The sequence below is a fragment of the Cavia porcellus genome, unplaced genomic scaffold, assembly GCF_034190915.1.
Source record: "Cavia porcellus strain 051 isolate PalLab524CR breed Dunkin Hartley unplaced genomic scaffold, mCavPor4.1 scaffold_3, whole genome shotgun sequence".
Lineage (NCBI taxonomy): Eukaryota > Metazoa > Chordata > Mammalia > Rodentia > Caviidae > Cavia > Cavia porcellus.
In genome coordinates this window covers 7,123,728-7,147,159 of record NW_026947486.1, presented here as the reverse complement: position 1 = coordinate 7,147,159, position 23,432 = coordinate 7,123,728, and positions in this window count along the sequence as shown.

Sequence of the window (23,432 nt, the reverse complement as noted above, 5' to 3'; positions counted from 1 at the left end):
CTCCAAATAGTCATAACCAAAATAAAACTACACCCAGACAGATAATAATCACCATCCCAGAAATCCAACACAAGAATAGATTATTAAAAGCTGTCAGAGAGAAAAGAGAGATCATTTATAAAGGAAAACCTATCAGAATCACAGCAGACTTCTCAGCAAAAACGATAAAGTCAAGAAGAGCATGGAGAGAAATATTCCAGATCCTAAAGCAAAATGATTTCCAACCTAGACTGATATATCCTGCAAAACTATCATTCAAAATAGATGGTGAGGCAGAAGCCCCTTCCTTTGTCTGGAGGAGGAGGGATCCCAGGTTCCTGAGGCACCTCGGCCTGTGCCCAGCCGCGCCTAGCCATCAGTGTGCACAGGAGGAGCTGCGCGGATCCGGAGTGCCTGCAGAAGCCCCTTCCTTTGTCTGGAGGAGGAGGGATCCCGGGTTCCTGAGGCACCTCGGCCTGTGCCCAGCCGCGCCTAGCCATCCGTGTGCAGAGGAGGAGCTGCGCGGATCCGGAGCGCCTGCAGAAGCCCCTTCCTTTGTCTGGAGGAGGAGGGATCCCAGGTTCCTGAGGCACCTCGGCCTGTGCCCAGCCGCGCCTAGCCATCGGTGTGCACAGGAGGAGCTGCGCGGATCCGGAGCGCCTGCAGAAGCCCCTTCCTTTGTCTGGAGGAGGAGGGATCCCAGGTTCCTGAGGCACCTCGGCCTGTGCCCAGCCGCGCATAGCCATCGGTGTGCAGAGGAGGAGCTGTGCAGATCCGGAGTGCCTGCAGAAGCCCCTTCCTTTGTCTGGAGGAGGAGGGATCCCAGGTTCCTGAGGCACCTCGGCCTGTGCCCAGCCGCGCCTAGCCATCGGTGTGCACAGGAGGAGCTGCGCAGATCCGGAGTGCCTGCAGAAGCCCCTTCCTTTGTCTGGAGGAGGAGGGATCCCGGGTTCCTGAGGCACCTCGGCCTGTGCCCAGCCACGCATAGCCATCGGCGTGCAGAGGACAAGTTGGGCGGATCCGGAGTGCCTGCAGAAGCCCCTTCCTTTGTCTGGAGGAGTGAATATTTCTGCAAGCAGGGAGGGATCCCAGGTTCCTGAGGCACCTCGGCCTGTGCCCAGCTGCGCCTAGCCATCTGCGTGCAGAGGAGGAGCTGGGAGGGTCCGGAGTGCCCGCAGGAGGCCCTTCCTTTGTCTGGAGGACTGTGGATATCTCTGCAAGCAGGGAGGGATCACAGACTCCTGAGGCACTGCGGCCTATGGTGAGTATCCTAACCCGGCTATGATCCAAGAGCTGTGGATCTACCAAGAGGCAGGTGGGCGCACAGTGTCCCTGAGGCCCAGCTTGTCTGGAACCACGGAGTTCTGAACAAGCAGAGGAGGGCCATTGGTTTTGCAGGCCCAATGGCCTGGGGTAGAGTGGTGCCAGAGTCTCAGTAGCTGCAAACATAGAAGGGGATTTTCAACAGATCCTGAGGAGGCTTTCCAATAACACTTGAAACACAGAAATATAGGAAAATGACAAAACGAAAGACCAAATTACAACCTCAAACCTCCAGCCCATCTCAGGAAACCCTAGGAGGAATGTATTTAGAAGAAAATATATCCCATCCTCCTCATATATCAGACACAATAGCTACTGAAGTTGACAAGCAACTCCAGGAAGCTTGAAAGAAATTCAAACTCGAAATAATATCCAAGATAAAAGAAGAAATGATAAAAGAAATGAAAGAGATTCTAAACATATCTAAAGAAAACCCAGATAAAAAATTGGAGGAACGAAACAAAAAGATAGAATCCCTAGATGAGCAATATAAGAAACAAACAGAATACATAATGCAGATGCACAGAGATATACAGGAAATAAAAAACTCCACTGCAAGTTGTAAAAACCACCTTAATGAAAGTGAAGTTAGAATTTCAGACCTTGAAGACAGGATTGAAGCTAGTGAACAGGAAAAGGAAAGATCTTTTAAAAATAACAAGGAATCAGGAAACAACAATTCAACAACTGCAAGATGATGCAAAGAAGAATAACATAAGAATGATAGGGATTAATGAAAAAGAAGGAGACAACATAAAGGATATCAAGAGGACATTTAGAGAAGCAATAGCTGAAAACTTCCCAAGCATGAGATCAGAAACTGACATCAAGATCAGTGAAGCATATAGAACTCCAAATAGCCATAACCAAAATAAAACTACACCCAGACATATAATAATCACCATCCCAGAAATCCAACACAAGAATAGATTATTAAAAGCTGTCAGAGAGAAAAGACAGATCACTTATAAAGGAAAACCTATCAGAATCACAGCAGTCTTCTCATCACAAACAATAAAGTCAAGAAGAGCATGGAGTGAAGTATTCCAGATCCTAAAGCAAAATGATTTCCAACCTAGACTGATATATCCTGAAAAACTATCATTTAAAATAGATGGTGAAATACAATACTTCCATGACAAAGAACAGCTGAAGAACTTCATGAACAACAAACCAACCCTGCAAAAAATATTGAAAGACAGTTTAGATACACAAAGGAAAAAACCACTAAGCAAAGCAAATAATTAAACAGAACAGAAAGATAAAGATGCAACAGCAGAGAGATAACATTCCTACAATTAACCAACATTTAACAGTAATAACCATTAATGTAAATGGTCTCAATGCACCAATCAAAAGAAACAGACTAGCAGAATGGATCAAGAAACAAAATCCAACCATATGCTGTTTACGGGAAACCCATCTAACCCAGAAGGATACTCACAGACTGAAAGTCAAAGGATGGAAAACAATTCTTCATGCAGCAGGAATCCAAAAAAAGGCAGGAGTAGCCATTCTGTTTGCAGACAACGAGAACTTTAAACCAACAATGACCATAAAGGATAAAGAAGGTCACTACATACTCGTAAGGGGAAAACTCCAAGAGGAAGAGATAACTATCTTAAATATATATGCACCAAACTCCAGAGCACCCAGTTATATAAAACAATTATTAACAGAAATGAAAACTCAAATTACCAGTAACACAATTGTAACAGGAGACCTTAATACGCCATTGACACCAAGGGACAGATCGACCAGACAGAAAATGAGTAAAGAAATAACAGAACTGAATCATACCTGTGAACAAATGGGCTTGATAGTCATATAGAGAACGTTCCACCCAACAACATCAGAATACACATTCTTCTCAGCAGTACATGGATCATTTTCTAAAATAGACCATATATTAGCTCATAGAACATATTTAAACAAGGGCAAAAGAGCTGAAATCATCCCTTGCATTTTATTGGATCACAGTGCTCTGAAATTAGTAATCAACGATAAAAGATACTGCAAAAATCCCACAAACACATGGAAACTGAATAACACACTCTTGAGTAATCACTGGGTCACCGAAGAAATTAAAGAAGAAATCAAACAATACCTAAAAGAAAATGAAAATGCAGATACAACTTACCGGAATCTGTGGGATGCAATGAAAGCCGTCCTGAGAGGAAAATTTATTGCATTGAGTTCCCACATCAGGAAAACAGAACGAATACAAATAAATAACTTGATGCTACACCTCAAACAGCTAGAAAAAGAAGAGCAAGTCAAGCCCAAAGCCAAAAGAAGAGAGGAAATTATAAAAATCAGAGCAGAAATCAATGCAATAGAGACTAAGAAAACAATCCAAAGGATCAACAAATCAAAGAGTTGGTTCTTTGAAAGAATAAATAAAATCGATAAGCCCCTAGCCAACCTTATTTAAAAAAGGGAAGAAAAAGCTCAAATTCATGCAATAAGAAATGAAAAAGGAGAAGTCACTACAGACCCAATAGAAATACAGAAGATCATCAACACCTATTTCGAAAACCTCTACTCTCAAAAGTTTGATAACACAGAAGAAATAGATTCTTAGAAGCATATGAAGTGCCAAAGCTAGATCAAGAGGATGTAAAATTGTTGAATAACCCAATCACGGTTACTGAAATTGAAAATGTAATTAAGTCCTTACCCACCAAGAAGAGCCCAGGCCCAGATGGATTCACTGAAGAATTCTACAAGAAATACAAAGAAGACCTAATGCCGACACTCCTCAAATTATTCAATGAAATTGAAAGGGAAGCAATCCTTCCTAAGTCATTCCTGGAAGCAAATATCACTGTAGTACCAAAACCTGAGAAAGACCCAACTAAAAAAGAGAACTATAGACCGATCTCCCTAATGAACACAGATGCAAAAATCCTCAAGAAAATATTGGCAAATAGGATCCAGCAAATCATCAAGAAGATTATACACCATGACCAAGTGGGATTCATCCCAGGAATGCAAGGATGGTTCAACATACGCAAATCAATAAATGTAATCCACCATATCAATAAAGCCAAAAATAAGAATCACATGATCATTTCTATAGATGCAGAAAAAGCCTTTGATAAGGTCCAACATTTATTCAGGATAAAAACTCTACAGAAAATTGGAATAGATGGTCTTTACCTCAATATAATAAAGGCCATTTATGACAAACCAACAGCCAGAATCATACTAAATGGCCAAAAATTGAAAGCCTTTACTTTAAAATCAGGCACAAGACAAGGATGTCCTTTATCACCACACCTATTTAATATAGTACTGGAAGTACTAGCCAGAGCAATTAGGCAAGAAAGAGAAATAAAAGGGGTAAAGATAGGAAAAGAAGAAGTTAAGTTGTCATTGTTTGCAGATGACATGATACTCTACATAGAAGACCCCCTAAGCTCCATTGAAAGACTCTTAGATACAATAAATAAATTCAGTAATGTGGCTGGATACAAAATCAATACTCAGAAATCAATAGCATTCCTATACACAAACAACAAAACCACAGAGAGGGAAATAAGGGAAACTGGACTATTCACATTAGCAAGCAAAAAAATGAAATATTTAGGAATTACTCTTACGAAAGAAGTGAAAGACTTATACAGTGAAAACTATATTACACTGAAAAAGGAAATTGAAGATGATCTCAGAAAATGGAAAGACATCCCTTGCTCATGGATAGGAAGAACAAACATTGTGAAGATGGCCATTCTCCCAAAACTCTTACACACATTCAATGCAATCCCAATAGAAATACAATCAACATACCTTATAGATCTAGAGAAATCACTCCTAAATTTCATCTGGAACCAGAACAGACCTAGAATCGCAAAGGCAATTCTAAGCAGCAAAGACAAAGCAGGAAGCATCACAATCCCTGACTTGAAATTATACTACAAAGCAACAGTAGTAAAATCAACATGGTATTGGAATCAAAACAGAGCCAAAGATCAGTGGAATAGATTAGAAGATACAACCACAACTACAAACACACTCAACCACTTTATCTTTGATAAAGGAGCCAAGCAGGTTCACTGGAAGAACGACAGTCTCTTTAATAAATGGTGCTGGAAAAACTGGCTCTCCATTTGCCGAAAACTAAAGCTAGACCCATGTCTATCACCATGTACTAAATTAAAATCTAAATGGGTCAAAGATCTGAATATTAAAACAGAAACGCTAAATCTATTGGAAGACAAATTGCGTAGAAACCTTGGAGACATAGGGGTAGGTAGAGAATTCATGAATAGGACTCAAACTGCACAGGAAATACTTCCCAGAATCAATAACTGGGACCACTTCTTATTAAAAAGATTTTGCATGTCAAAAGAAATCTCCAGCATAGTGAAAAGAAAACCCACAAACTGGGAAAAGATTTTAGTGAACTCTCTCTCAGACAAGGGACTCTTGTCTAAAACATATAAAGAATTAAAGAAACTCAGACCTCCAAAATTCAAAGATCCAATCCAAAAATGGGCATCTGAGATGAATATGCAATTGTCAGATGAAGAAATGCAAATGGCAAATAAATACATGAAAAAATGCTCATCATCATTGGTCATTAGAGAAATGCAAATTAAAACCACACTGAGATACCATCTCACTCCTGAAAGAATGGCCAGGATCAAGAAAACCAACAACAACAAATGCTGGAGAGGCTGTGGGAAAAAAGGAACTCTCCTGCACTGTTGGTGGGAGTGTAGACTGGTACAGCCTTTGTGGAGGTCTGTCTGGAGGTTTCTCAAAAAGTTGGGATTGGAAATCCCATTTATTCCAGCTATTCCACTTCTAGGCATATTCCCAGAAGAACTGAAAGCATCATACCACAGGGATATATGTGCACCTATGTTTATAGCAGCACAATTTGTAATCGCCAGATCTTGGAAACAACCCAAGTGTCCATCAACTGAGGAATGGATAAAAAAGTTGTGGTATTTCTATACAATGGAGTATTATTCAGCTATAAAGAAGGATCGCATTGAGATATTTATCAATAAATGGGCGCAGCTTGAGACCATACTCATAAGTGAAATAAATCAATCTCGCATGTATGAATACCGAATAGTTTCCCTAATGTAGGTAATGATTCAAATATATAAAATTATGTGATAATCATGATTCCCCATTATGTGGCCTTGAAGCATTATAAAATTTTCACTTATTAATTAGAAAGGCTTTATTCTGGGCTTTTTGATATGAAAATATTTGAAGCTATAGTATATGAAGTTTTATCCAAATATTTTAAGGAAAAAGACAGACACTATGGTAACTACTATTCTTTAAAAAAATTATTTAGCTATTTCTTATGTTTATTTTAATTAAGGGAAAAATTTAAAAAATTAGGATATATAATAGTAAATCTTTTCGATCTCCTATTAACTTGTTTTGAAGTCCTGTAATACTCCCAAGATCTTGTTTTGACTGATTAGACTCTGTTCCATTCTGTACGATAGTAGCAAGTCTGAGGGTATAGGCAACTAATTTGAAGGCAATAAGATTCACAAAGATGCCCATTCTGGTTTGATTATTGTCTCCTTTGGAAGTCCTGTAATGTTCACAATGCCTAAGTTTTATTGGTCTTGTTCTCCACTGTTTTGTCCAACTTTATAATATCTAATGAGATAGACAATTCCTTTTAAGGAAACAAGAGACACTGTTGATAACCATTGTTAATAACCTTGTACTCTGTTCTACATCATGTGCTATGTCTATCCTTGGTTTTGACTGACAGCTTTGTTTTGCCATATTTGACTTTATTCTCTGCCCCCCCCAAAAAAGTAATAAGAACTAAGGAGTAATAAAATCCAAAATGTGTAAATTTTGTTGTAAAAAAGAGAGGGAGGAAAAAAAAAAGAGCTCTAATGGATATAACAGCAAGTGTGTTTAGGTGTGTTAAATAGCTGACTATATTAATGTTTTTGGATCATTGAACACAGCTGTTTGCAGTCTCTCTGTTTGAATGTCTACTTTGTATTCTTTGATACTGTGATTTGAGCAACTATTTCCAAGATGATAATATGTAATCTATTAACAGGTGATTTCTTACTGTTATGTTTTTTTTTTTTGTAGTTCTGTATTATGTGTAACCTTACACTGCTTTGTTTTGTTTTGTGTTTTTCTCTTTTTCCTCTTAAATAAAAAAAAAATGAAAAAAAAATAGATGGTGAAATACGATACTTCCATGACAAAGAACAGCTGAAGAACTTCATGAACACCAAACCAACCCTGCAAAAAATATTGAAAGACTGTTTAGATACACAAAGGAAAAAACCACTAAGCAAAGCAAATAATTAAACAGAACCGAAAGATAAAGATGCAACAGCAGAGAGATAACACTCCTACAATTAACCAGCATTTAACGGTAATAACCATTAATGTAAATGGTCTCAATGCACCAATCAAAAGAAACAGACTAGCAGAATGGATCAAGAAACAAAATCCAACCATATGCTGTTTACAGGAAACCCATCTAACCCAGAAGGATACTCACAGACTGAAAGTCAAAGGATGGAAAACAATTCTTCATGCAGCAGGAATCCAAAAAAAAGCAGGAGTAGCCATTCTGTTTGCAGACAACGTGAACTTTAAACCAACAATGACCATAAAGGACAAAGAAGGTCACTATATACTCGTAAGGGGAAAACTCCAAGAAGAAGAGATAACTACCTTAAATATATACGCACCAAACTCCAGAGCACCCAGTTATATAAAACAATTATTAAAAGAAATGAAAACTCAAATACCAGTAACACAATTGTAACAGGAGACCTTAATACACCACTGACACCAAGGGACAGATCAACCAGACAGAAAATGAGCAAAGAAATAAAAGAACTGAATCACACCTGTGAACAAATGGGTTTGATAGACATATACAGAATGTTCCACCCAACAACATCAGAATACACATTCTTCTCAGCAGTACATGGATCATTTTCTAAAATAGACCATATATTAGCTCACAGAACATATTTAAGCAAATGCAAAAGAGTTGAAATCATCCCTTGCATATTATCGGATCATAGCGCTCTGAAATTAAAAATTAATGACAAAAGATACTGCAAAATTTCCACAAACACATGGAAACTAAATAACACACTCTTGAGTAATCAGTGGGTCATAGAAGAAATTAAAGAAGAAATTAAACAATACCTAAAAGAAAATGAAAATGCAGATACAACTTACCGGAATCTGTGGGATGTAATGAAAGCCGTCCTGAGAGGAAAATTTATTGCACTGAGTTCCCACATCAGGAAAACAGAACGAATACAAATAAATAACTTGATGCTACACCTCAAACAGCTAGAAAAAGAAGAGCAAGTCAAGCCCAAAGCCAAAAGAAGAGAGGCAATTATAAAAATCAGAGCAGAAATCAATGCAATAGAGACTAAGAAAACAATCCAATGAATCAACGAGTCAAAGAGTTGGTTCTTTGAAAGAATAAATAAAATCGATAAGCCCCTAGCCAACCTTATTAAAAAAAGGGAAGAAAAAGCTCAAATTCATGCAATAAGAAATGAAAAAGGAGAAATCACTACAGACCCAATAGAAATACAGAGGATCATCAACACCTATTTCGAAAACCTCTACTCTCAAAAGTTTGAAAACACAGAAGAAATAGACAGATTCTTAGAAGCATATGAAGTACCAAAGCTAGATCAAGAGGATATAAAACTGTTGAATAACCCAATCTCTGCTAATGAAATTGAAAATGTAATTAAGTCCTTACCCACAAAGAGGAGCCCAGTCCCAATGGATTCACTGAAGAATTCTACAAGAAATATAAAGAAGATCTAATGCCGACACTCCTCAAACTATTCAATGAAATTGAAAGGGAAGCAATCCTTCCTAAGTCATTCCTGGAAGCAAATATTACTCTAAAACCAAAACCTGAGAAAGAGCCAACTATAAAAGAGAACTATAGACCGATCTCCCTAATGAACACAGATGCAAAAATCCTCAATAAAATATTGGCAAATAGGATGCAGCAAATCATCAAGAAGATTATACACCATGACCAAGTGGGATTCATCCCAGGAATGCAAGGATGGTTCAACATACGCAAATCAATAAATGTAATCCACCATATCAATAAATCCAAAAATAAGAATCACATGATCATTTCTATAGATGCAGAAAAAGCCTTCGATAAGGTCCAACACTTATTCATGATAAGAACTTTACAGAAAATTGGAATAAATGGTCTTTACCTCAATATAATAAAGGCCATTTATGACAAACCAACAGCCAGCATCATACTCAACGGCCAAAAATTGAAAGCCTTTACTTTAAAATCAGGCACAAGACAAGGATGTCCTTTATCACCACTCCTATTTAATATAGTACTGGAAGTACTAGCCAGAGCAATTAGGCAAGAAAGAGAAATAAAAGGGGTAAAGATAGGAAAAGAAGAAGTTAAATTATCATTGTTTGCAGATGACATGATACTCTACATAGAAGACCCCCTAAACTCCATTGAAAGACTCTTAGATACAATAAATAAATTCAGTAATGTGGCTGGATACAAATCAATACTCAGAAATCAATAGCATTCCTATACACGAACAACAAAATTACAGAGAGGGAAATAAGAGAAACTGGACTATTCACATTAGCAAGCAAAAAAATGAAATATTTAGGACTTACTCTTACGAAAGAAGTGAAAGACTTATACAGTGAAAATTATAATACACTGAAAAAGGAAATTGAAGATGATCTCAGAAAATGGAAAGACATCCCTTGCTCATGGATAGGAAGAACAAACATTGTGAAAATGGCCATTCTCCCAAAACTGTTATACAGATTCAATTCAATCCCAATAGAAATACCATCAACATACCTTATAGATCTAGAGAAATCACTCCTAAATTTCATCTGGAACCAGAACAGACCTAGAATCGCAAAGGCAATTCTAAGCAGCAAAGACAAAGCAGGAGGCATCACAATCCCTGACTTGAAGTTATACTACAAAGCAACAGTAGTAAAATCAACATGGTATTGGAATCAAAACAGAGCCGAAGATCAGTGGAATAGATTAGAAGATACAACCACAACTACGAACACACTCAACCACTTTATCTTTGATAAAGGAGCCAAGCAGGTTCACTGGAAGAATGACAGTCTCTTTAATAAATGGTGCTGGAAAAGCTGGCTCTCCAGTTGACGAAAACTAAAGCTAGACCCATGTCTATCACCATGTACTAAATTAAAATCTAAATGGGTCAAAGATCTGAATATTAAAACAGAAACACTAAATCTATTGGAAGACAAATTAGGTAGAAACCTTGGAGACATAGGAGTAGGTAAAGAATTCATGAACAGGACTCAAACCGCACGGGAAATACTTCCCAGAATCAATAACTGGGACCACTTCTTATTGAAAAGTTTCTGCATGTCAAAAGAAATCTCCAGCATAGTGAAAAGAAAACCCACAAACTGGGAAAAGATTTTAATGAACTCTCTCTCAGACAAGGGCCTCTTGTCTAAAACATATAAAGAATTAAAGAAACTCAGACCTCCAAAATTCAAAGATCCAATCCAAAAATGGGCATCTGAGATGAATACGCAATTCTCAGATGAAGAAATGCAAATGGCAAATAAATACATGAAAAAATGCTCATCATCATTGGTCATTAGAGAAATGCAAATTAAAACCACACTGAGATACCATCTCACTCCTGAAAGAATGGCCAGGATCAAGAAAACCGACAACAAATGCTGGAGAGGCTGTGGAGAAAAAGGAACTCTCCTGCACTGCAGGTGGGAGTGTAGACTGGTACAGCCTTTGTGGAGATCTGTCTGGAGTTTTCTCAAAAAGTTGGGACTGGAAATCCCATTTATTCCAGCTATTCCACTTCTAGGCATATTCCCAGAAGAACTGAAAGCATCATACCACAGGGATATATGTGCACCTATGTTTATAGCAGCACAATTTGTAATCGCCAGATCTTGGAAACAACCCAAGTGTCCATCAACTGAGGAATGGATAAAAAAGTTGTGGTATTTCTATACAATGGAGTATTATTCAGCTATAAAGAAGGATCACATTGAGATATTTATCAATAAATGGGCGCAGCTTGAGACCATACTCATAAGTGAAATAAATCAATCTCGCATGTATGAATACCGAATAGTTTTCCTAATGTAAGTAATGATTCAAATATATAAAAATATGTGATAATCATGATTCCCCATTATGTGCCCTTGAAGCCTTATAAAATTTTCACTTATTAGTTAGAAAGGCTTCATTCTGGGCTTCTTGATATGGAAATATTGAAGCTATAGTATATGAAGTTTTACCCAAATATTTTAAGGAAAAAGACAGACACTATGGTAACTACTATTCTTTAAAAAATTATTTAGCTATTTCTTATGTTTATTTTAATTAAGGGAAAAATTTAAAAAAAATTAGGACATATAATAGTAACTCTTTTCGATCTCCTATTAACTTGTTTTGTTGTCCTGTAATACTGCCACGATCTTGTTTTGACTGTTTAGACGCTGTTCCATTCTGTGCGATAGTAGCAAATCTGAGGGTATAGGCAACTAATTTGAAGGCAATAAGATTCACAAAGATGCCCATTCTGGTTTGACTATTGTCTCCTTTGGAAGTCCTGTAATGTTCACAATGCCTAAGTTTTATTGGTCTTGTTCTCTACTGTTTTGTCCAACTTTATAATATCTAATGAGATAGACAATTCCGTTTAAGGAAACAAGAGACAACGTTGATAACCATTGTTAATAACCTTGTACTCTGTTCTACATCATGTGCTATGTCTATCCTTGGTTTTGACTGACAGCTTTGTTTTGCCATATTTGACTTTATTCTCTCCCCCCAAAAAAGTAATAAGAACTAAGGAGTAATAAAATCCAGAATGTGTAAATTTTGTTGTAAACAAGAGAGGGAGGATAAAAAAAAGAGCTCTAACGGATATAACAGCAAGTGTGTTTAGGGGTGTTAAATAGCTGACTATATCAATGTTTTTGGATCATTGAACACAGCTGTTTGCAGTCTCCCTGTTTGAATGTCCACTTTGTATTCTTTGATACTTTGATTTGAGCAACTATTTTCAAGATGATAATATGTAATCTATTAACAGGTGACTTCTTACTGTTATTTTTTTTTGTAGTTCTGTATTATGTGTACCCTTACACTGCTTTGTTTTGTTTTGTGTTTTTCTCTTTTTCCTCTTAAATAAAATTTAAAAAATAGGGCCTTAGGAAGTCTATCTCTTTTGACCAACTTACCATTTTTTAAATGCATAGGTTTTTCATGTTGCCAGAGACAGGAAACTGTTTTCAATATCCTCACAGTAATTTTTTCATTAAGTTCATATGTAGTGAACTCTAAATCAGTTTCCTTTGGAAAATGTTATGTTTATTATTATCCTAGAATTTCATAATTGTTATATGTTCTGTGTTAGTTAAGAAAATACCTTTAAAACTCACTTGATTTCCTTATTCTCAATTGAAGATAGCACTTCAAAGAATACCACTTATCTAAAGAAAAGAGCTCCAAGATTTTCAAAATTTTTAAAAAAATATCTAAAAGTTTGTGTATTATCAAAATACTACTATGAGCCACCCTTTAAACAGAATCATGGTTATTTGAGTGACTAGACTTGGTATAATATTTTATCAAGATATTGTATTAGCTTACGTTTAGCTACCTTTTTCTGAGAAAATATGAATTCTGGTACATTAAATAAATTATCAGAGATTACAATGCTACTTAATAGCAACTTTAAATACAGAAAAGTACAATGGTTTTTCTGCATCAAAAAACTATTAAACTTAGAGGGAGAAATAAATAGTAACTTTTAGCAGTTCAGTATAAAAAATTCAGAAATATTACAATGCATTAGAATCAGTCACAGAGCTTTTGCAAAATACATGTGGCTTTCAATATGTATAACAGCAAACAGACCTAGGATAGGTTCCATGCTTTTGTAAGGATGATTTTTGACCTAATTTCTATGTTTATAAAATAAACAAAACTGAAGACTACATGTAATGCATATATGATTTGTCTCAAATGTTCTCATACTGTGTACCCATTTATCAGTTTTCCTTCTGCTTGTGAAGGCTGACTGGGAAATGGAAAATGAAGGTGTCATGGTTGATACTGGTAGTCCCCAGGCCTCATGCATTTGCATTATGCATTTGTGATTGGTTAATGAACCAATCTAGCACTTGGATGGGGGGTGTGAGTCCTACATTGGCCTAGGGGTGGAGCCAGGATGTAATGTAATGACAGGAAGAAGATGTGTCTCTCTCTCTGGCCAGTTTCTGTCTTGCCCTTTGTAGCCACCATGAACTGCATCCCTGCCATGCCAGCCGGCCTTGGAGCCAACTGAGTATAGACTGAAACCTCCAAAAACTGTAAGAAATAAACTTTTCCTTTCCCAACTTTGGTCATCAGATATTTTGTCTCAGCAATGAGTAAAAAGTAACTAAGACAGAATTTGGTACTGAGGAGTGGGGTCTTTGCTGTGACTATACCTGACCTTGTTTTTCAAGAGGATTTGGAAATGGTTTGTGGGCAGAGTTTGGAAAGGTTTAGACATGTCACCTGGATGCACAGAGCTGGAGCAGCTTAGGCTGTTTTGTAAAGGAGATTCTAGACAGAGCTCAAGAGACCAGAAGGCTGATAGAAAGCCTGATGGTAAAAATCAGGCATGGGAGATATCTGCTGGGAAGAAGGATGACATTGGTTGTTGGACTTCCCATGATGTGTGTTATGGCTTGGCAGAAAGTTTGTCTGGTTTTGTTCATGCCCAGAGACTTAACCTGAGACTGAGACAAAGGGCAATGAACTGATTGATCTGGAAAAGGAAATTACAAGGTAGTGGAATGTTGAGGCTGTGGCATGGCTATTATAGGGGGCTTTTAGTCAGCTTTGTGTTGCAAATCAAGAGCAAACAGCCCAGCAGGGTAATTTACAATACTATGAGTTTGGCTAGAAGGAAAATTCCAGGAAAGCTGTAGATTGAAAAGGCAGAGTTGAGGCTCTGATTGATGAGGAGGAGAAAGAGAGATAAGAAACATGGCCCTGGGGCATCTCAGGAAGCAGCAGGTCTCCACCCTTTGCCTCCTCAAAGCTGCAAAAGTGAAAGAATTTGCTCAAAGGATAAAGCTGCAGAGCACCATGCTCCAGAATAGTGATGGAGGCCACATGAGGTTCCAGAATGGTGGCAACATAAAGAAACTTTTCTTCACAATCAGGTTCACAGAGCCCAGCGATCCAGGCAATCAAGCCCTACAGCCAAGAGAGAGAAAAGCCTGGCTACTGCTCCAGATGGCAGCAAACCTTGGTGGCATCCACATGGCGCTCATTTTAGTTGCAAGAAAAATGCACAAATTCTGAGGGTAAGACAGCTTCCTCCTCAGTTGCAAAGGATCTGGGAGGTCAAGCAGTGTGCCCCTGAGAGGGCAATATGTAAAGATGTAAAGATGAAACCAAATGTGAAGTGGAGACCCCAGAAGTTTGGAAAAGCCAAGAAGGTGGATCACCCAAGAAAAGCGGCAAACAGTGAGCAGAGGGGGTTTAAGAGAGACGCGGCATGAGCTGATATCCCTGGAAGTGCCATGGGCCTGGACTCACCCAAGCCTTTTGGAACTTGCAACCAGATTGCTTCAAATGCTGAGCATAGAAGTCTAGGACTTAATGTCCACCCTGTTGGATGTTGTACTTGCCCTGTTTCCAATGCTTTATATTCCTCTGTTTGTAACTTTTGGAACGGTAATGTTTATCTTGTGCCTTTGCATTTCAAAAATGTTTAACCTTGTTTCATTTATACTTGGGGTTACAGTTAAGAGTTTGCCATAGATATCAGAGGAGACTTGGGACTTGGACTTTTCAGCAATGCTAAAACTGTTAGGACTTTGGCAACTCTTGGAGATGGACTAAACGTCTTTTCTATAAAAGATGTGCATGAGTCCTGGGGACCAGGGGTGGAATGTTATGGTTGATGTCAGTGGCCCCAGGCCTTATACATTTGCATTATGCATTTCTAATTGGTTCATTGTCTAGTGCTTGGATTGGGGGTGTGAGTGCTACACTGGCCTAGGGGTGGAGCCTGAATGTAATATAATGGCTGGAAGAAGATGTGTCACTCTCTCTGGCCAGTTTCTGCCTTGCTGTTTTCAGCCTCCATGAACTGCAGCCTTGCCATGCCAGCTTGCCTTGGAGCCAACTGAGTATGGACTGAAACCTTCAAAAACTGTAAGAAATAAACTTTTCCTTTCTTAAATTTGGGCTTCATGTATTTTGTCTGAGCAATGAATAAAAAATAACTAAGACAGGAGGTGTTTGCTATAATATATGCACAACAGTTGATTTTAATACTTTTGTGTACTTAAAGATCATTTTAAATATGTATTAAAATATAACTATGAGGGGCTGGGGATTTAGCTCAGCGGCATAAGTGTCTGCCTTGCAAGCAGGGAGTCATGAGTTCAATCCCTGGTACCGATAAAAAGGAAAAAGGCAAAAAAAAAAAAAAAAAAAGAACAAAATGTAACTATGAGATTCCACTACTAAGCTACATGAACTAATTTACTGATGCTTAATAACATATGATTAACAAGTTGATACATATATGCTAGAATTTAATCTAATACCTGCTTTTATTAGAAATATAAATATTAGGTCCTATTAAAAACATATCTACCTTAAAATTTAGTCTGCTTTTGTCATGTGTGTGAAAAATAATACGTGAATGAACTTGTTCAAGGTCATAGTATTTAGTTGTCCATGAATTTTTTTCCTGTATTTGAAACTAACTTTCTTTGAATGATAGTCTGCCTCCTGATTGTCTCTTTAAGATGCAGACTGCCATTGAAAAGGAAGTAAACATACTTATCTGGGAGACTTGTCAGGAAGGTTTATAAAAACATTTCCAAATTATTTCCTAGCCTGTTCCTGGAAGCACTTTCTAAATCTGCCAAATAAACTATTTTGTCTATGCAATGGGGAGTTTGGGAGCACTGAGTTTGCTGATAAATAAATAAATACTTATTTGGATAATTCTTAGCATACATGAATAGCAAGAAAGTTTAGGCCATGAAAGCTCTGTCAACCCAGAAGATGCTTTTGTAGATTAATTATTCTGCAGAAGATACAGACCACAGATGTATCATACCTTGGGTAGCATCAGAGCACATGTATGTGTTGTCCAAACAAGCACTCCTTGGCTCCGTGTGAGTCCAAAATCTTGTGTAGTAAACTTCTTTGACTATATTGCCATAGAAGCATGATGAAGATAATTAGGAGAAATGTTTGCAACATAATTAAATATGGCAATTTCTAATAGTAAGATGCAAAAGAAAAGCATTAATAGAATCAAAGCGGAGGAAGAGCTCAAAATGAATTTTCAAAATTAAAGATGACTTTGGAAGATAGTAAGTAAATCATATTTTATTCAAAATAGCTTAGCTCTCAATTTGCATTGCTTTCTGCTTCAGATCCACAGAAGTCTAAAAATAGTGAATAATCCCAAAGAATAATCAAACAAAAAGCAATTAAAATATAACTTCTTTGTGAAAGAAGTTATCTTCTGCTCTGTAACTAAGTTTACTCATTTAACTGAAGTCATTTCAATTACATGCTTTACATGCTCTACATGCATTCTGAAAACTTCAGTGTTGTCATGACATGATATTTACTGAAGTATTACCAGCATATTCCTCTGTATTCATCAGTTTTCCCATTGCTGGGACCAAATATCCAAAATTCATAACTGAAGAAGCTTTATATTTTTCATAGTTTTAGTAGATTTCAGTCCATGATTGACTGAATCCAAGGCAGAAAGATCATTGCAGAAGGGTGTGGCAGAACAAAGATGATTAATTCATGGTAGCCAGCAAGTAGAACACAAGAACAATGCAGAAGAGGAAAGTGCAAGGAACCAGATATGTTCAAAGTCATTCCTCTGTGACCCACTCAGACACACCCAGAAGTGGCTTTCATCAATCCCCTATGTAGCTTCTAAGCCGTCAGGTTGAAAGTTAAGCTTAATTTAATAGTATAACATTAAGCAATGACACATATTTAATACATTTTAAGTGAGTGACCATACTGGAAATGTATATGTTTAAATAGAAGTTGAGCAAGAACCTTGAGATTTGAATTATTTGTTCATATTTAAAAATAACAATTATACTTTAAAAAGTGAATTCCATCTTTTATACTGTTATCTATTATGTTTCCTCCTTTCTATATTCTTTTCTTTCTCTTATCTTCTCTTTCCTTTGCTCTTTCCTTCCTCCCTACATTACTCCCTCTCTCCTCTTTTCTGTCCTCCTGTCCCATTATTCCTGCTTCCCAGCCTTTCTTGCCTCTTCTGGTATTAAACAAAGTGAAGGTAAAAATAGACACCAAAATACCCCTTTATTTGTAGTTTTGCTTTCTGTGGTTTTATTATAGTCAAGTGAGGTCTGAAAATGTTAAAAAGGAAAATTGCAGAAAAAATTAATACATTTTAAATTATATGCCATTGGAGGTAGTATAGTGAAATCTCAATTTATAGTACTTTATACCACCAGGGATATAAACAATTGTTTTCTGCTGTGGATTCATACTCTAATGCTATATGCCTGTTGGTTATTTATTTGTTTTTTTGATTATCAGATCAACATTAGAAATATTATAATACTTGGTACAACTATCTCTCATTTTCATTTACAATGGCCACAAAATACAAGTCATCCATATGATCATTAATGGTTGAAAACATCTGCAGGAAAAATGTTGATCCATTAAAAAGAAAGAGACAACAATGTCAATTACAGTGTACTTCAAAAAGTTTCAGTAAAAATATTCTCAATTACTAGAATCCTCAACCATCTACATCATCTGCTTTTGATATCCAGCCATTGACACTATCATGTCTTGCTTATCCAGGGTCACTCAAAACAGATTATTTCTCCTTCTGAAATCATAAGAAAATCAGTTTAAACCTATGCCACAATGTTTATGCCGTATGACATACTTCATCTGATCACATAGGCATTTTATCATTTTACATCATTTTACATCATTACAATAATAGTGAGCACAGTAAAATGTACGCTTGTAGAGAATGAATGTTAAAAAGAGAAGGAGGAAAGGGGAAGAGAACATTCACATAGCTTTTATTAGGGTTTATTGCTATAATGAGGATAATGAAAAACTGAAACAAGAGCCATTTCACTTATCACCAAATCAGTTATCTTCTTATTAGATAATGTATACTTTCTTTAGTTTAGACTAATGTACAGTTTTTAAAATGAAAAACTGTCACCATTGCATCACATGAAATTCTTTATTATATTGTATGTATTTCTCCAAGATAATTAACATCTAAAGAAACTAGTGACACTTCACATTGTGTTTGTTCTATCTCAGGCATAGAAATGTCTGCTCATGATTGCTATTATAAGGCCAGACATAAGTGTTTGAAAACAGTTTTTTTAAATGTGTGTGTGTGTGTGTGTGTGTGTGTGTGTGTGTGTGTGTGTAAAAGCACAGAATACATGAAAAATAAAGACAAATTTTTTTTCTAAAATTTATGCCTTTGTATTTAAAGCACTATCTTGAGTCTTGCCATACTTAAGCTATATCATCATGTCTTGGTTACTTTTCTCTGGTTGGTAACAAAACTCCTGACTCCCAAAATTAGAGAAAGAAAGATTTATTTTGTTTTACAGTTTTTGGAGATTTCAGTCCATAATCAGCTGGCTTCAAGGCAGAGTGTCATGGTACTGGGACAACCCTTCAGTGTAGCAACCAGCAAAAGCCAGAACAAAAAGTGGGAAGAACAAGGCATGTTTCCTCCCATACATTGTATGAAGGCCACGCCACCCCTCTGGACAGATGTAGCACTTACAAAATCTCTGTGCCCTCCTCTTGCACCAGGTAAAGATCCTGGTTCCCTGCTTAGTCTTTTGGTTAACCTCTACACCTCTCAAATTGGCACAGTGTATCAACCATAACACATAGAATAGTCAAATTGAAATAAAAATACAAAAAAATTACCAGTTCATATTTGTCTGAATACACAATACTATATACGTGAATTGTAGTTTTCACAGATGATGAATTGATCTGCTACTTTTTAAATTTGGTGTGCTTGTCCCTAACTTTAACTTTACTTTTTGTTAAGTGAATATTTTCAGAGTAAGGAGACTTGGGTACTGTTAAGTCATTTATACACCTTCATATTCTGGAGGAAGGTTATTAAGAAACACTATTGTCTGATTTTATTTACGCTAACAGTAAATACATTTATGATATTTCATAGGGGATTATGGGGGCAACCTAAATAACATTGAATGCATACAGAAGGTTTTCTAAGAACCAATGTGAATTACTCATTATTTTCATTTTTAAATGGAATGAAATGATTTTTTACTGAGGGAATAAGAAGTTCTAAGATGAATTAACTGCTTACTTGTCTTCATAAATATTCTCATTTTTCACCAAAATTAATAATCCCCAATTTTGTTCAGCAACAGTGAAGTCTTATCTGAAACTCTTCTAAATTTTGTTCTACAGTTGATTGTTTTCTTATATTGCCTCTATCCATTGGAATTAACATTTTGCCGTTTTCTTGCCTTATTGAAAAGTATGCTTTAAGAGACCTGTTTTAAATTTTAGCCTTTCCTTTTAGCAGTGATTATTGTTGAGGCTACTCCATTAAAGAATTGGAAGAGAATTTGCTACAGTAAAGCAGTAAAGGAAGCCAACTTGAAGCTCTCTATCTTTTCCCAGTTAAGTCTTTCATGAGTGATAAAAAATTTTTTACATTGTAAACAAGAGGCATAGTGACAATATTTTAAAATCCTGACCCAGAGTTACCTGATAGTTTTTTATTAGGTTTTTTGAAATTTAACAAGTTAAATTAACATGTTCATAATATTGAAATTATATATGAAGCCCTTAGGGAAAAAAGTCGTACCTAAGGAAAATATCTGACCAGTGTCCCTCAGTCTTCTCTTTGTTTCAAGAAGTATAAAACTTACAAGGACAATTTACAGAGAAAAATAAACACAGATGTGTGCAGAGGTTATCAACATAGTCTGCCTTAGAATTGTCCTTGTGATTTCACTAATTAAAGAATATAACTAAGTTAAGATTGGAGAGCTGAAAAAGAGAAAATGCCAAAGTTATTCTGTGCTATGGGAATGCTGAATATAGTGTGAGGAAAAAAATGAATGGAAGTAGTTTAGAGTCTTTTCCTAGTTTTTTGACAATCCAACATGAGATTATGCCTGGGGGAGAAGCTAAAATGCATAATTTTCTACATCTGATTGGGTTTGCAAAATACTCTCTGGGCATACAAGGACTTTTGTTTAACTAAACAAATCTATGACTTGCTAATATACTTGAATTAAGGTTTTCACTAAGAGCAGTGAGACTTAGTTTTACAAGTTAAGACTATGATCCAATAAGTAAGTTAGTAGATATCAATTTCTTCCTAAAACACGCAGCTATAAAATGTAAATGAATATTATGACAAACACGTGCTTCCTCCTCCAAAGCTTTTTGTAACTTCTGAAAATGTTTTGAATGAGTTGTCATACTGTATTATTTTATGACTTATTACTTGAGTTGCTTTTAATTTCTTATGATAAGTAATAAAATTTTTGTTAACCCACTAAACTAATCTAGTTGTGCTTTATCTTATATGTAATTTTGCTTTTTATATACCCCTACAGTTTCTAATACACTGAAACCTTGGTTTGCTAATGTAAGTCATTCTGGAAACAGGCTTATAATCAAAAGCACCTAATTCCACAATTCAAAACTATTTACAGGAAAATGACTACAACAAAGTAATGCAATATAACATAGTAAAAAATATAAGCTATAAAGTAAAATAAACAAATTATTAACCTATTGAATACTTTTATGGCTGCTTTGATTGAGACAAGAAAGAGAGGGATTATTGTTTAGGAAAACTTCCACTATCAATAATGGAATCACCGCTATTTAGTCACTCAGTGAAATCTTGGAAAATGCCTTACCACTGATCTACATACTTAGGGGAGAATATGATTTTTCATTTGGGATGTGTAACTATATATATGGATCTAATTAATTATATTTATTTATTTAGTTTTGGATTATCCTGATAACACACAAATTGCTGAGGACCAGCTTGGTACAGTGCAGAGTAGGTAGTCAATAATATAAATAAAGTGATATAAAAATAAATTTAGAGGCCTATATGACTTGTGGCAAGACACAACTGGTTTACAGACAGGTTAGTCTTTAAGCCAATGGCCATAATTGAAAATAGCTAATAGTATATGAAGTTTTGGTACCTTAAAACAAGATAACATGGCAGTTAGGCACTTGCACATCCAAATTCTTTTAAGCTGAGTACTTGCAGTTAGCAATCAGGTTAAGACCAATTAAAGGTGGTCTACTCCCCCATGCTATTCCAAAAATGCATTTTCCTCAATCGTTGAACCTTTACCAGGTCAGAATTTCACCCCATCACTCTCCACAGCCCACCAACACATCCCCTAAATCAAACTGTGAACCTAATAAAGGCCAACAACACTGTGCCTTGTGTTCTTAATCTTTACTGGGATTTGACCATCTTGTTGCCCTTTATAATTAAAACATATGTATCTTGTCTATGGTTCTTTTTGTCATCATATCCTTGACTAGGTAATTGGTGGTCCTAAACAGGGCCCTGATGAGAAATATTATTTTGACGTGACTGTTGGAATTCTTCAATACAGTGCCATATATTTTCCCCTTTACACTACTTCATCTCCTTCTTCTTAATCTTCCTAAACATCCTTCTCACTATCAGCAGTACGCAGCTCATCTCTTTTCTTCTTTTCCAGAGTAGGCCATAGTATATTAAAATATTATATAAATTAACAAAAGTGTTTGTAATAATTTGAGCCTTTATACAATTATAACTGACACATTCACTTTTCTTTTGAAAATTTCTGACTTCACATTCATTCCTCATACAATTTACCTGAAAATAACACAACTATCTTAGATGTGTTTTTTGTTCAAGTTTCTATTATGATAGTTTCACTGACATTGCCATCTTGGTTCTTTCAAAATTTCCATTTTCATTTTGGTTACACATGTCTTTCATAAACAGGAAATAAGTAAAGTTATAGTGTATCATCAAAATTTACCAATTATATTTACAGGAAGTATTCTATTTAAATTTTGTGATAATTTATCTGCTTCCAATTTTCATATGACTTATATTTTGCTCTCTAATTTTAGATAGTGTCTTTCTTTGAGATAAGGTCTTGTTTTTTAGTTCAGACTGACCTTGAACTTATGACAATCCTCCTATCTCAGCCTTTGAGCACTGGAATTACAAGAATGCATCAGCAAGTCCAGTTTAGATATTTTCTAAATTACTAAGATTTTTTTCTTCACTGATTTGTGTTTGCTATTTTATTATATCTTCTGTTCATGATGATATTTACATTCTCTATTTAGACAGCAACACCTTCACCCAAGAAGATTTGGTGCTAGACTTCTGGTCTGAATATTTTCCATAAAAGAAACTAAGTATGGATGAGGTAGTTCATCACCACTAGACCTGCTTTAAGAGAAATGCTAAAGGGGAGTTGAAAAATTATAATCAAGCAACAAAGGACAGCAATAAAAACATGGAAATAAATATGAAATATGAATTTTATGTGAAATAGCAATATAAAAGTCTAGTAAAATTTAATACACAAGCAAAGGTAATTATTTGCTATATTGTGAAATGTTATAAAGATCATTTTGGTTTAAATATAAAAATAAAAGCAAAAAGTATTACAGTATCTCTTAAGTTTCTTGACACAATTTTGATATATATAATGATCATATTCATCATTGGGAGTAAGGACTTGAATGTGATATACCTTGATTACACTTTTTTGCCTAATTACTTCATTTCCCTTCATTCTTCTCCTTATTTACAAAGCTTTGTGTCCAGTTTATCCTGCTTTTATCGTGTTTTTTTTTTTCCTTTTCCCTTCCTGCATTTCTACCTCCCCACATTCAGGTTCTTCTTCCCTTTTGAGAAATTTCTTCCTTTTCCACAATTGTTTACTCCTTCATTTGCCACACCAAGAAACCAATTCAATAT